We start from the raw sequence: 13787 nt of genomic DNA on the forward strand, positions 1-13787 counted from the left end.
CCTTTTCCTTTTCCTTTTCCTTTTCCTTTTCCTTTTCCTTTTTTTCTTTTCTTTTTCTTTTTCTTTTTCTTTTTCTTTTTCTTTTCTTTTTCTTTTTCTTTTTCTTTTTCTTTTTCTTTTTCTTTTTCTTTTTCCTTTTCCTTTTCCTTTTCCTTTTCCTTTTCCTTTTCCTTTTCCTTTTTCTTTTTCTTTTTCTTTTTCTTTTTCTTTTTCTTTTTCTTTTTCTTTTTCTTTTTCTTTTTCTTTTTCTTTTTCTTTTTCTTTCTTTTTCTTTTTCTTTTTCTTCTTCTTTTTCTTTTTCTTCTTCTTCTTTTTCTCTTTTTCTTTTTCTTTTTCTTTTTCTTTTTCTTTTTCTTTTTCTTTTTCTTTTTCTTTTTCTTTTTCTTTTTCTTTTTCTTTTTCTTTTTCTTTTTCTTTTTCTTTTTCTTTTTCTTTTTCTTTTTCTTTTTCTTTTTCTTTTTCTTTTTCTTTTTCTTTTTCTTTTTCTTTTTCTTTTTCTTTTTCTTTTTCTTTTTCTTTTTCTTTTTCTTTTTCTTTTTCTTTTTCTTTTTCTTTTTCTTTTTCTTTTTCTTTTTCTTTTTCTTCTTCTTTTTCTTTTTCTTCTTCTTTTTCTTTTTCTTCTTCTTTTTCTTCTTTTTCTTCTTCTTTTTCTTTTTCTTTTTCTTCTTCTTTTTCTTCTTCTTTTTCTTTTTCTTCTTTTTTTCTTTTTCTTCTTTTTCTTTTCTTTATTTTTTATGGGCACTGGCTGAGTCTTTGGACAGGGGCAAATACGGAATAAGTAAAATCAATACTTTAGTTTTCTTGTAACATACAAACCCTACTGACAAACTGATTAGTTTGGTCTGAGATCATTCACTGATGAGAGAAAAGAATCTATTCCATAGTTGTGGAGATGCATTGTAGCATTAAGATTTTTAAGTAGTGAAATTATTATCTCTTGGGGAATTATCTGTCACTATTACATTTTTAGGAAGGCTATCTCTCATGCTTGCTTTGTTTGCAATATTTTAACTTCATTTTGCACAGATGTGTGAAATCCTCAGGGGTCTTGATTGTTATGAAGGGGATTGATTCTTAAGGCCCAGCCCTTCTGTGGATTCCATTTCCTTGTACATATTTACATGAAATTCAAATATTCATAAACCTTATAATTATAAACATATAACTTATACGTATGTTATTATACAAATACCATTATTCACTTCTTCTTTACTCTGTAGTGAGTTCATTAGTTCATCAGAGGAAAACTCTGATTTTTTTTTTTACAAAACCATGTTTCCTATGTTTTAATGATGCCAAGAACTTGAGAAAATATGGCAAATTCAACTGTAAGAAAATCATATGAAAAACTTTTGTCTATCAAGACTTAAGTTGCACTGGCATCCTTTTACAGAGATCTTATGGAAAAAGCCTAATTAATATGTTTTCTAATATCATGCTATGGCTTCTTTTTCATTGCTGTTCTAAAAGCAGGCTGGATTCACTTCAGTTCACTCCTGCTGAAATACTCCACCCCTTTTTACTCAATATTTCATATTTCATTGGAAAATAAGAGTGAAAAGAGTCTAAGGTCCATCTAATCCAGCCTTTGTCCCTCACAGGGTCCATTATATCTCTTGAGAGGTGTCTTCCCCGCTTGGTCTTAAAGAACATACTTGCTTTCTGCCAGAGATCGTAATCACTGCAGGCCATTTGCATTGTATCTGTGCTCACGTGTTTGACATTCCTGCTGCCAAGAGTCTCATTTGAAAGTCACTGAGAGGTATAGGTGCAGTTCTTTCCCTTCATAATAAGCAGGTTGTAGATGTGAACAACATCAATTTCCATCATATTGGACAGATGCAGTGGTAAGATTAAAGTGGAAAAGTCTCTCAAATCTTTTGCATCTTTTTTTTTTTTTTTTTTTTTTTGTGTGTGTGTGTGTGTGTTAATTTATCTGTCAATGTAATAGCTGCTATCTCTTTGGAATAGAGCAAAATCAAAAGTAATTTTCCTGGTATATTCAGAAATATTTTACTAACTCGTTCCTGAATTTTATGTCGTTAGCAAATGTATGCATGACTTTCCCCCCCCTCATTTTTTTATATAATTTGTTTTTTTTCTTCCATACTTCCTACTCATATGTGTTTTGTTAGTATTACTTTAAAAGAGTTGATAATAATGCTAGTGACGGGTCTTCACTCCCCTTTAGTAAATTTGTGTGTGTGTGTCTGTCTGTGTGTCTGTCTGGGAAACAACTTTCCCAGTAAAGAATTTTCCTGCCAGCTTCCCATGATGTACTATAGACTATAAACACTGTCACTTAGAATTAATTTCACTTTCACTGAAGGGGTAACAGATTCTGTACCAAATCTTACTGTCTGAACTCAGGGAAGTTCAAGGCAGACAAAGTCAAACTTATGCAACCCAAATACAAGTGGGTATGGAGACCAATAGCTTTATTAAGTTTGCAACATCTTGTTTTTATGGAATTTCAGTTTGTGCATACACAAAAATGCCACAGATTAGCCCAGTCACCAAAATGTAGTGTCTGTTTTAACAGTGTATGATATATAAGTGCAATTTCTAGTTCATGCTTTAGGAAAATTTGGCTATTGTCTAATCAGGTTCTTGTGTTGTACTGTCGCAGTGTTCTTTGCACTGAGTATTAATAGTGGGTGAGGATATATATCTGGCAGGTCTGTAAAGGTAGGAGATCTGAGTAATAGTATGACCTAGTTTAATCATCAGCCTCAATATAATCTTGAATTCTCCCTTTCATTCAAAGATAGTCTTTCACTAACCTGTGTCATTTTTAAGAATACTTATTGATGAAAATAGTATCTCATCAGGCTAAGAAAGAAGGATGGATGTTAAGTTAAAAAGCCAAATCAGATCAGATTGAAATTTGAAGTTACACAAACTGAGCCTGCTCTATAGAACCATTGAACACGACCCAGTAATTTTAAAGCTTTTTAGCTGATGAAGACCTTGACAGAAAGTTTTCTAGAAGGCAGTTGGGTGAACAAGTGTGTACACATGGCACTGGAGGTTTAAATGAAAAATCTGATGAAAAATAAGGACTTTTTTCATTATCAATATAATTATTTATTATCCATATTAATTATTCATTACCAAGACAACGCTAACGACAATATTCAGTTGTGATATTTCATAAAACAGAAAAATAGCTACTCCTTTTACTCCTTTACTCCTTTGTAAAATACTTGTACATGCCCATCTCTGTGTGTGTAGAGATAGCAAGACTTACCTCTGTGGGCGTCTCCTTGATCACACAAAGACACAGTGTGTCTGTAACACAATTAATAATCAACTTTTTAAAAGGATTAGTGGGAACATGTTCCATTTTGCTCTTCCCACTGACTAGCCACATCCTTGTTGTGGTGGGCTTGTAGCAAAGTAGTAGAGTGTGAGAAAGGGAACATAGGAGAAGATTATGAAGTCCTTTATGAGAGTGTGGCTATTTTTTGCCCTAAGGTGTAATAAGTGAGTAGTCTTAACTTGTTAGTATTATTTTGATAATGATTAACCTGTACTGTTTTTGTTTTGTGCAATATTGTTCTCTTAAATCTCTGTTGTGCTGTCACTTCCTGCCAATGCTAGGGGAGAAATGTAAAGAAAACACTTAAAGGAGCTGTAAAATTTGGGTGGATATGGACTCCCACCACACCTAAGGTAAAAGCCTCTGACTTGATCTCAAAGCTGAGTCCAGTTCTGGTCATGGTTCTTTAAGTTCAAATTCTATTCACATTCCTAAATTCTGAAATCAGATGTACTATGTTTAAACCAATAGACAAACTTCAGCGTAAAATTGGTGTAAATGGTCATGTTTAAAATCAGTATCTGGTATGTTTTATATTCCACTCATTTCACATTTTTCCTTTGAGAAAAAATGAACCCCTTTCCTTTTCTTCCTGTTAATGAATTTATTTTAATAATAAGAAAAAGAAAGGTAATGAAGCTCATCTATTTTCTGCAGAATCATTAAAGATTCCTGGGGAGAGGAAAGCATTGTTAAGCCCACTGGCTAGGAGATTCACAAAGAAAATTAAAAAAAAAAAAAGTAGTTTGAACCCCTAGTCCAATTAATTTTCATATATTTTGTGACAAAAAGAAACATTCCCACAGGAGACAGATTTATTTTAGACTATTCATTAGTTTTGCAGAGCTTCTAATTCCCTGCAGATATCTAGGGTGTTTGAACCCTAAGTCCCTTTCTCCTCATATGAGTAAATTCACTTTGGCTTAAATAGTGTAGGTGAGAGGACATGTGCTTACTGCAGTAGGTACATCCTTCTGAGCTTTTTTATGAGGCCCCGTCCCAGTGGGCTTTGTAACTGGGGGGCCAGCAGAGTTGCATTGGCCATGCCAGTGAGGGACCCTCAGAGGTGCTCCTCTGCCCAATACTCCCCCGGTTTTTGCAGGATACTCCTCATTGCTCAGTGATACTGGGAAGTGCCCTGGAGAAGGTCTCAGGACTGGTCTTCAGTGTGCTTTGGCACCAGGATTAGTAATGGAGAAGTCTGGAAAGGCTTTGGTGTAATTGTCTCCACTCAGTTTGAGGGCTCGTCTCAGTTATCATCCTGGCCTCTACCCATATCCTTCAGCCAAACACAACACACAGCTGGACAGGAAAAACAGAAATGCCTGTTCTGCCTCTGTATTCCTCCTCCTCCAGTCGTACAGAAATATATAAGGTGGCAAAGGGGTGATTTGAATATAATTTAAATAAACTCATTTTTTTCCTGTCTTTGTGCCTGCACTCACCTGTAAAGAATCACAAAGGAGAATCTCTGAACTGTGCTATAAGCTTCTCTTCAGAGTCCCTTCATTCATCTGCTTCCCAAAATGCTAACACACCTGTCAAAGATGAGTTGTGAGCTTCAAAGTCTTTATTTACACTTTTTAAATGCAATTATGCAATTCTACATAAATTTTAAAGACTACTCTGGGGCTTATTTTATTAAGTTCAGGGGAATTTTGCTTTTATTGTGAGTAGAAGGATTTTTTTCCCCCCTCTGCTACTGCTGAAAATCAAGGATCTGACATTCAAATGGATGCTTTTTCTGCCTTAGTAGCAAAGATCAGTGTTTTTCAGTCAGTGCTTGACTAGTCAAATAACTCTCCTTAATGTAATGTGATACATGAAACAGAAGATGATAATCCACTCTCCTGGCAAAGTTTTGGCTTTTCTGGAAAAAAAAATCTTTTAGTCATAAAGCAGACAGATGAAATATATGTAAGAAATGTGTTGGCAGAGCTGAGGTGAAGGTATGTTTACTTAACCACTTTCAGTGAATCAGACTTTTAGATTCCAGAGAACGCACGAATGTATGTGCAGATTAGAATAACAAATAAATACATTTAAAACAGGCATCTAAGCCTTGCAAGTTCTCCTCTGTCTGAGATATTAAGGACTTAGACGGCCCAGGAACACAGCTTGAAACACCTTTTAAGATCACACTTCAACATCTGTTTAGAACTTTACAGTTCTGTAAAGCTCTTCAGGCAACTCAAAAAGTTCCTATTCTCCACAAAATGATTAGATGTATGTGGACCTAACCTCTGCTACACCATCTGGGATGGCTAAATCTGATGTTGCTAAACCAGTTTTACACCAGATCAAAATTCGATCACTGAAAGAAAAAGAAAAAGCCCCAAAACAAAACCACACACACACAAAAATACAGAAACCCCCCTTCACATTTGCATATTTATACAGTCTCAAAAACATTCTGTATAGAACGAGTCACAGTCTGTAACTTGATAATGACAAAATATCTAGCAGTTTAGCCACCCTGAAACATTTGCCATCTTTATTTGTGCTTTTTTTTAAAGAAGTGCCGTGATTAATGATATCTGAACCTTAATCACTATTAATTGAGAACATTGTGTGCTATACTAATTTATACTATAAAAGTAATGTTGCTGCAGCAAGTAAACATTTTCTTAACAATGCCCATTAACCTTAGACTTTGGGTAGCAATAAAACAAATTGTGATTTAAAAAAAATCATGTTGAAGGTGCAATGCTGGTGCACAGTGTGTGCTGGTAACAAGTCAATGCTTGCCAGTTGTCAGTTGTCACCATGTGGCAGGATCTTAGATAACTCAGATATTTCCTGTTTGGTTGAGGATGCCACTGTGTGAAACTGCCCATGAATGTTGGCTCGTAATGCCAATCATTCTAACCCTGCTTTTTTTTTTTTTTTTTTTTTTTTTTGAGATGCCAGCTATGGGTTGGGTGTTGCTGAAGCTTCCCTGGTTCTATTTCTGGCTTCTTCATTGACTCAGGAACAAGGAAGTTGGGTAATTTTTTCTGCTCTTCATTATCTCTATATTTTAGTTGACTTAGTAATTAAAATCAGTGACATTTACGAAAAATACCATTTGTCTGGAAATACTGATTGTGCATATAAAAACTTTTCCCAGGTGTAGGCCAAGTTTGTTTGTCAAAAATCTAACCAGAAAAATAAGCCACTTTTGCCAAAACTTTTAGTAGGAAAAACAAACAAACAAAAACAAAAACCATAAATAAATAAATTTATTCTCCAAAACAGAATTTCTGATCAGAGAAGTATGGCTTGCAGTTAGTGTACTCCTTTGTGTTTTAATATTGTGTTACATATATAAATTGCAAATGCTCCAAAAGAAGAGAAACAGAGAGCAAAAGTCCCATGTAGGTTTGCTGCAAGATCACTGATCACAGGCTTGAGAGCATTATTTTGCCGGGGGTGGGGTGGGGGTGGGGGTAAGGCTATGGGAGTGTAAGTAGATCTGAAAGCCCTTGGTTGCATACAAACCAAAAAGGGTTTGGATCAAAAAGGTGAAGAGAAAAGACAGACTTTTTCATAGTTAATAACTTTGATATTATTGGAGCTACGTGAAAATTTGCCTAAGAGTAACATCTGATGATGTACTGAATGTGGATCTTTGTACTATTGTCAGAAATGAAGTGAGAAGTGACATGGATGGAGACAGCTGGACTGGATGGGCTGCCAAGCTCTGAGGAACGTGTTGGAGATGCATTTCCTCCGACGTTGTGGAAGCTTGCTTTAAGGGCATTTATGCTTCTCCCTGTGCCATTGTTGTTGCAGGGTGCGTGCTGGCACAGAAACATTTTCCATCCAGGCATGAATGGGCATACCTCATGCTGGAAATAGAGCTGATTGGGAATTTTCATCTCAATCCTTAGCAGAAGGCAGAAGCCTTTCTTGTAAAATTGAAGATTTCTCTACTAAAATATAAATTCCCCTGAAAGATTTTGTTTTAAGAGAAAAACAAAACACTATTCAATTCTGCATTGGTTTGACCTCAGAAGGAATATTCTGAGTGGACTGAAGGTATTTGCTGCTATTCACTTATAAAAATGGTTTCCATTGTTTTTTATTGTCATATATAGTTTAAAGCTCTCTCATCCATTAAACAGACTGGTCTGAACTGTGTAGTGATGCCCTGAATGAAGAAAACTATAGTAAAATTAGATGTTTTGGTATGGACAAATGATGCATGATGATATTGAATTAACTTGAACAGTTCAGTAATCTGAAAACCAGGAAGGACAGATTATGTAATTGGCCTAAAAATGGGGTGATACTCCAATCCTTTGAAAAAAACATTTTGCAGAATTTCTATTTTGCTGGTTTTTAAGGATTTTCAAACATTTGTTCTGGTACAAAGCCCTGTGTTGATTGTTTTTAAGAAAGAATCATACAGATTAATAGTGTCACCACAATTAATGAATTTGCTATGTTATTGTGCTGATGTGAGAGCTATTCCCTTGGGTACATGACAGCCGAAAATTCAAGTGTCTTCAATTACATTTAATGACCCAGGATGCCCTCTGGCTGCTCTCAGCAGTGCCGGTCCTTGAGCACAGAGAGGAGGCAGTAGGTTACGTCAGCCTGTTTTGGGAGGAATGGTCTTCTGAGCAACATCAGAGGCAGAACTGTTTCCATGACATTTTGGCACAATAAGCAGGGTACATGAGAGTTGGTGCTGAAGCTGGCATTGGCCAGCACGTCTGGGTAACAAGTCAGTCCTTCTCATGCTCCATGCACAGCAGCATGCCACCCACTTGCTGCTTTAGGACTGCTGCTACCCATCTGCTCTCTGTATCACTGGAGCGTGGCTGCTGTCTGCCGATCTTGTTTTGACCAGCTTTCGCTTCACCATGGTGGTGGTGGTGTGTTCGTTCCTTGGCCAATGTGTCCTGTGTTTTCTGTCATGCTGCATAACAAAGAGTTGCTGACAGCCCATGGTGAGCATATTGCACTGCAAGTATTTAAACAAGTGCTTATTTACATGCCGTGAGCATGGCATCCCCATTAAGCCTGGTGGAGGAGGAGCAGAGCTCTTCTGTGTCATTTTAGATAATTGCAACAATTCAGCAGTTCAAAACTGCTCAACAAATGTTCTTGCTGTTCTATGGAAATCTCTATGTCCGTTTTTTCATCCACACATCTGAGTGGGAAGAAAATGATTTTATTCTGATTCAGAATAATTTACCCATCACTATGCCTAGCTCACACTTGGATAATAAATCTGGGGTTCAGGGTGGAATGCAAATAGGGAGTTGTTACAAATGAAGCCATTCATTCAACAACAAAAAGAGGAATATGAGATTATTTTGCTAGAATCTTGTGGCACATAAAACCAGAGAGAGAGAATAAATAGTTCTATGTGCCTTTACCAATGACTTTTTGATATTGTTTCTTAGTTCTTCTGCACAAAACCCATGAAAGAAGTAAAGCAAGATCAAATAGAAGAGAATTCATTTCCATCTAACAAATGTTTTATCAGTTACAAACTGTTTAGATAGTTATGAGAATGTACAATACAATAACAAAAGGAGAATTAGCTTGCCTTTATCATAAGAAAATAAATTTTACTGGGAACAATGTATTTGTGTTGCAGAAAACACTCAGAGAGAAGTTGACAGTAGCACTCAAAGGTAGGCAGAGACAATGACAGCTAATTGCAGATGTGGGAGGCAAGTGACAGGCTAGGAAGATAATTGTGTCTGCTCCACAGATGTGAAAGACTTATGCTGGATTAGTGTCTACCAGCGTTATCCCTGCATGCAGAGTTTCAGAATGCCATTTCCAAAGAGGTGCTGGTATCACCAAAATTGTAGCAAAGGCATTTTGGTGTTCTGCATGATGAGTCTGATACAAAGAGATTTTGCATATCAAATTCTACCTGCTCCAAGTCTGAATACAAATCTTCCAGACGTTCAATTTCTATTGTTATTAAAATGTGGTGTGTGTTTTTTACACTTCACCATGCTTGAAATAATTACACAAGAGAGACCTCTGCCACAGCCCACCAAAGCAGTGCTTTTACAATGAGGTGTTAGAGGTTACGTGCTGCATGTGCTGGGCAGTGGGATGGTAGGAGTGATGCTCAGTGGCTCATGGCCTCCAGGAGCCACGCTGGAAGTGGTGCGCAGAGAACTGCCCTACCACTGACTCATCCATATTGTCCACCAGGAGGAAAGTATTGTCAGAAATATGTTTTGGTTTCACTTTGGAGTGCACGGTTAGTGTGGCCTAGGTGAGTGGACGGTAAGGTGGATTAGCAATTGGCTGGATGGCAGAGCTCAGAGGGTTGGGCTTAGTGGTGTGGAGTCTAGTTGTAGACCTATAGTTAGCAGTGTCTCCCAGGGGTCAGTACTGGATCCAGTCTTGTTCAACGTATTCATCAAAGATCTGGATGATGGAACGGAGTGCACCCTCAGCAAGTTTGCTGATGACACAAAGCTGGGAGGAGTGGCTGATACCCCAGAGGGCTGTGCTGCCATTTAGAGGGAGCTCAACAGGCTGAAGGGTTGGGCCGAGAGGAACCTCATGAAGTTCAGCAAAAGCAAGTGTAGGGTCCTGTATCTAGGGAGGAATAACCCCAAACACCAGTACAGGTGGTGGCTGACCTGCAGGAGAGCAGCTCTGCAGAGAGGGACCTGGGAGTCCTGGTGGACAGCAGGCTGACCATGAGCCAGCAGTGTGCCCTTGTGACCAAGAAGGCCGACGGTATCTGGGGCTGCATTCAGAAGAGTGTTGCCAGCAGGTCAAGGGAAGTGATCCTCCCCCTCTGCGCAGCCCTGGTGAGGCCACACCTGGAGTATTGTGTCCAATTCTGGGCTCCCCAGTACGAGAGGAACATGGAGTAACTGGAGCGAGTCCAAAGGAAGGCTACAAAGATGATGAGAGGACTGGAGCACCTGTCATACGAGGACAGGCTGAGAGAGCTGGGCCTGTTTAGCCTGGAAAAGAGAAGACTGAGGGGAGACCTCATCAATGTGTATAAATATCTGAGGGGAGGGTGTCCAGAGGTTGGAGCCGGTCTCCTTTCAGTTGTGCCCAGCAACAGGACAAGAGGCACTGGGCACGAACTGAAGCACAGGAGGTTCCGGCTCAACGTGAGGGGGCACTTCTGTATTGTGAGGGTGACAGAGCACTGGAACAGGTTGCCCAGAGAGGTTGTGGAGTTTCCTCTGGAGATATTCAAAACCCACCTGGATGCAATCCTGCACAATGTGCTCTAGGTGATCTTGCTCATTAGGGTGATTGGACTACCTAATCTTCAGATGTCCCTTCCAACCTTGTCCATTCTGTGATTCTGGTTGTGGAAGATTGGGTGCCAGAAACAAAACAAAAAGACAGGAGCTAACCTATTCATCTTATTGGTGTTCTCTAGCAGGTCACGGCCTCCTGTGACCTGGCGTCTCACACTGCACATATGTAGAAAGCTCTTGTGTGGTGGGTTCCTGCATTGGCCTTACAGCTTTTTACTCTTGCATGCCATTTGAGTGAAGACTTTTCTTTCCTATGGTGACTCTCAAAAATACCAAACCTCAGTCCTCATTTAAAAGGCTGCCTCCAGCTCTATGGGCAGCTCCTTCCTCTACTCCTGACGCCACTACGTATCAAGGGTTCTTGGGTCTTTGAAATGAACTTGAAAAGAATGATTTCCCCAGTTGCCATCCCATCTGCAAGTCTGATTCACCTCTGCCTTACAACAGAGGTGTAACTTTTGTATCTTTTGGTCAGCTTCAGTGGCTGGTGTGAGCAGAGGACTGTTTGGCTGGGAGCAGCTGACTTGTCTCCTTTTTGCTGTTTTTTGCAGTCTGGCATTATTTCACCAGATTGGATATTAAGCAGTGTCTGTATGGGATTAGTATGGAAGCACTGGTAGCCCTAATAGTGGAGCATGCTAGAGAACTAACACTTTCATCATCAGGAAGTACTCATATCATAATTACTATCCCAAATTCTTTTTGTGTATAACAACTTTAAACTGACTCTGTTTTGGAAACCAGGAAAGCACTAGGGAATGTTCTTTCCTTGGAATAGGCTTTTGCAATGCAGCAGACCAAGACACTTTGTGTGAGCAGGGGCAGGGAAATGAGGATGACAGGATCTCAACTGAGACTCAAAGAAAAGTCAACTGAGATTCAAAGCAAAGAACATTGCTCCAGACTACTTTCCTGCTTAAACCATATTAATACGTGTAAGGGGTGAGGTGGTATAGGATGTGCATTCATTGCAAGGAGGGGTAAGCATTGGTTAGAAGGTAGATGCGTGTGTACACTGTAGGCTCCCTGAAGGAAAAAAAAAAAACAAAAACAAACAAAAACAAACACTTGGAGATGGCTTGAGACTGTTATTTTTTTTATTTATTTTTATTTATTTTTAATTTGCTCCCCAACTTTTACTAATTTGGGGAATACAAGACATAGAAGTTAGAAAACTAACCATTTCCTAAAATTCCACATAAAACTGTCAGTTCATATCTAAAAAACAACACCGATTTTTTTTGGGTTTATTCTTTCAACAAGGGCAGACTCTGGGTTCTCTGAATGGGAGCTGCCAACTTCAGTCTCTGGTACCACATAATAATAAAGGGAACCTGCAGGCGATTCACTGATGTGAACAAGGCAGCAGGTCTGTTATGACTTTTAACCAAATTCATTGGAGAAATAAGCCAATATATTACCGCTGCTCTTTTTCACAGTGCTGCTGTTCCATCTGTATTTGCTGCAGGCATTGCTTAGGCCAGGTTATTTGTGAGAAATAGGCTCTCATTTTTCCCAGTACACTGGAGCTGAACATTGCTGCAGCAACTCTCCCTCAGTTTGATATTTGTGTTGGATAATGTCATCTTTATCTGTTTATACATGTGTATAAAACAATGGTATTCAGTGAGGCTATAAGAGGGCCTAGCAAACACACCTTTCACATTTGTTGTTCTCTTTAAAAATATATATAATAGCAGAAGAAATAGGAAAAGGGCATCTGAATGCTGACAGCTCCATCACACTTAGAAAACTGCTTATGCTTTTCCAGAAGTATATTAATTTCCTACACTATATGTAGATCATGTGAACTCTGCATGACCCTTCAGCATTCTACAAATGCTGAAAATATGCTGTGGAAAAACACTAACTTTCTCCAGCTCATTAGCAGAGGTAGGTAGATGCCCATTCAGTGTTCAGTGTGACAATTCACTAATGAAGCAGAAAGTGTTTTATATTTTAAGCTGTATATTTTTTCCTGATGCTTTTTAAAAAGTATCCTTTATTTTTTGACAAAGTACAGTAACTGAAACTGACAATAATGCTTAGCAGCTCTGGAAAATAACTCCTCAAACTATTCTTGGTGCAATTCTTAGGAGTCTTAAAGTTGTGATTGCAAAAATATTTTCAAGAACACAGAGCTCATGAATATAAATGTGAAGTACAGCTGTTTCTGTTTTAGATATTCATTAGCTTTTTACTCAGATCTTCAGTACGGACTTGCTTGAAAAAAGGTACCTCTCTATCTGTGTTATAGCCCTAAGGTTAGCTTGGCTTTTGAGAGATACATAGCAAAAACCACAAGTACAAGGCAAGGGTACGTTAATGACTATTATATGCTATTGTCAGCAAATGGTTAGTAATTACAACTGTTAGACCAGTTACACACATCAGGCAATATTAGTTTCAGAAGTATTGACTTGAGGAAATACACAACCTACTTACTAATAGAGTAATTCATCTGAGAAACCTAGGAGGTGGGAGTATAAGAGAAGCTTAAAATCCTTATGAAAAGATATGCCCCTCTAACTTGCTGAATATTTTTACTAATATTGAAATGGCAGCTACTGCTATTTCAGAAATGTGTCTGCCCACTGGTAAGAAGTTTTGTTAGTATTTCTTATTAATTATTAACCCAAACTGCAGAATTCTAAAACATCACTTCACTAAAATGATAGGGACTTCTGGGCTGGTGTTCACAAGAGACAGAAAGGGAAGGTTTTTGAAATTTAAAAAAAAAAAAAGTTTAAAAACAAGGAGACATCTTGCAAGGGAAAACTGATATATTTTACTAACACCTAGGGTAAACCTGCATGCTTATTTTTCAGCTGAAGTACAAAATTACTGAAGGCAGAATACGCTTGTCTCAGATTCAGACTTTATCCATGCTAGGCCTTCCATTTCCAAGAGGAGGTAGATAAATTTATGTAACCATTTAAATTAGATTTGTTTTTCTTTTCTTTATAAGGTACTTTTTACATGTGTAAGGACTACTTCAGTGTAACTTTGTATTAGCAAGCTGTGATTTCTGTAACGTTACCCTTAACCTTTTTGTGTGTGTGTGTGTTTTTTTTCCAAATCCAAGTTAGTATAATGGTGGTAAAGGTGGTGCTGAGATACGTGAGAACGTGTTATTAATACCTGGTAAAGTAGACTTGAAACAGGTTTCTAGCTCCAACATACATTTCCTGTTAGTTTGTATAAGTGTGTTAATC

The sequence above is a fragment of the Anser brachyrhynchus genome (assembly GCF_964034855.1).
Source record: "Anser brachyrhynchus genome assembly, chromosome: Z".
NCBI classification, from domain to species: Eukaryota; Metazoa; Chordata; class Aves; order Anseriformes; family Anatidae; genus Anser; species Anser brachyrhynchus.